This window comes from Galeopterus variegatus, unplaced genomic scaffold, assembly GCF_000696425.1.
Source record: "Galeopterus variegatus unplaced genomic scaffold, G_variegatus-3.0.2 Scaffold48156, whole genome shotgun sequence".
In the NCBI taxonomy this organism is placed as follows: domain Eukaryota; kingdom Metazoa; phylum Chordata; class Mammalia; order Dermoptera; family Cynocephalidae; genus Galeopterus; species Galeopterus variegatus.
This window is the reverse complement of record NW_007774267.1, coordinates 2,189-4,117: the sequence shown is the minus strand read 5'-3', so window position 1 is coordinate 4,117 and position 1,929 is coordinate 2,189. Positions and strand designations below refer to the sequence as shown.

The following is a 1,929-nucleotide window of genomic DNA, read 5'->3' as shown; positions in this document are numbered from 1 at the left end:
GACCCCTGAGTCACTGTCACCACCACCAGATGGACTTTAGACTTCTCAGCCTCAGAAAGTGTAAGCAATAAATGTTTTTCTTTATAAATCACCCAGTTGCAGGTATTTTGTTATAGGCAACAAAAATGGACTAATACACTTTTTCAGGAATCTTTTAATATTGAATTATAATTAATTTAAATTTAATTATACTTTACCTTTACTGTCTTTGATATATTACTGTCGCAAGGCTGGATATAACACAGTCTTTTCTCTTTTCTCATTTCACAATTGCTGTTTTCATTTGTTACCCTACTAGATATTCCCATCCCACAAGTTCTGGAGCAGGGAGTCCACTTTGTTGCTTGCACAAGACATTTTCTTTTCCAAATAAGTGGGAGATTCCTATAAGCTAAAATAAAGGGGGGAAAGTACATATGTATACATATATATGTACTAGTGTAGATATATAATTTTTAATCACTTTTAAGCTAGTATTTAAGCAGTCTCAGTCTTTGTTTTTGTATAATGTGACTCAATAAAAGAAGCTTATGGTCTAATTCATCTTTCTGTCTCCCTTTTTCCCACTCCCCAAATTACCTTTCAATCAAATGTTACAGTCCAATTTCTTAGGAGTAAAAATGCTTTATCCTTGAAAAACTAGATTTACCCATTTGTATCTTTCTGTTTAGTCCATCTCTGAGTACTAAACCTAAGCTTATATCCCAATTGATACGTCTTTTCCTGGTTCTTGCCTCATACTTGATATTATTTCCAATAGACAGTGAAATAAACAGTAGGATTAGGGAATTTGAGATATTAATCAGAACAGTGTGTTCTTAGTGCTAAATTTCACAATGTTAAAATCTAAAATAGAAAAATTATTAGACTATCAGACCAGTTTTTCTCCACTTGTTTTAATCTAGTTTTTTAGAAAATTCTCCAATGGATTGAAGTAATATTACACTGAACTAAACTAATTATCATTGCAAATGTGTGATCTCTTTCATTCAGCTAAATTGTTGCATTCTCTATGTTATCAGGCCCATGATACTCTTCATTGGCTAGCCATTTCAAATCACTTTTGGCAAGACAGGGAATGAATGGATGGATGGCTCTATGGATAGGTCAGTGAGTGGATGAATAGATAGATCCCCTCCCACCATATGCTGCCTAGGAGAAATGGGAGGGGAAGAGTAAATAATGAGAATATAAGAGAGCAAAATAATTTTTCCATCTCCATGTAAGTCCATTGGGAGCTTCTTGTTATACTCATCAATGAATCAGACCCTTGATTCATTTTAAGCAAACTGCATATTGGTTTATTGTCTCAAGGCATTTCCTTAAGTTTTAATGTGCATCTTAAAATGGATACTTTGGGAGTAAAGTTGTAATTTGAGTCTGCAGTTAAACAAAATTCTGGCTATATTACTACAAAATATCAACTTAAAACTCTAAAAAGACCCAGAAAATGCGTTTTTGATAGTTACTTTGAAGTATGTGCTATCTTTGAATAAAATGATAGCGTGATACAGCTGTCAGTGTTACTACAGTAGGATCTTGCAATTGCACATGGAACTGAGGGAGAGGAAGCAGAAACATGAAGATACCTGGAAGGTAGACAACAGTTTAAAAGACCCCAGTGCAGGGAGCAATTAGAAGCCTGACACGCATCTGCAATAAATAAAAGCAGGTTAGATTATCGTATTACCATCTGCAGTAAATAAAGGCAGGTTAGATTACTGCATTATCAAGTAACCTCACTTAAACCAAGAGCTGCAGTTCAAGAATTTGTTTAACGTTCATTAAAAAGCAAGAAAACTCGAAGAGATTTTTAAAGTAAAAGCTTAGTGTTTGGTGAGCATTGAGAAAAGCATGAGGGCTTTATGTCATTGCATGCTTCTTACCAAGCAAAAGCTAGATTCCAACCATAGGCTATATAAATTACTA

General features: G+C 34.3%; 1 long non-coding RNA gene across 1 annotated transcript in view; it reads right to left on the bottom strand.

Moving 5' to 3' along the window:
* Positions 1-308: 308 nt before the first annotated feature.
* LOC103584256 overlaps positions 309-1,929 on the bottom strand; it is a 3,307-nt gene continuing 1,686 nt past the window's right edge. The window contains exons 2-3 of the long non-coding RNA XR_549957.1: positions 1,590-1,653; positions 309-391 (exon numbers count right to left, since the gene is read on the bottom strand). This is a non-coding gene — a long non-coding RNA (uncharacterized LOC103584256). The remainder of the gene's footprint in view (positions 392-1,589; positions 1,654-1,929) is intronic.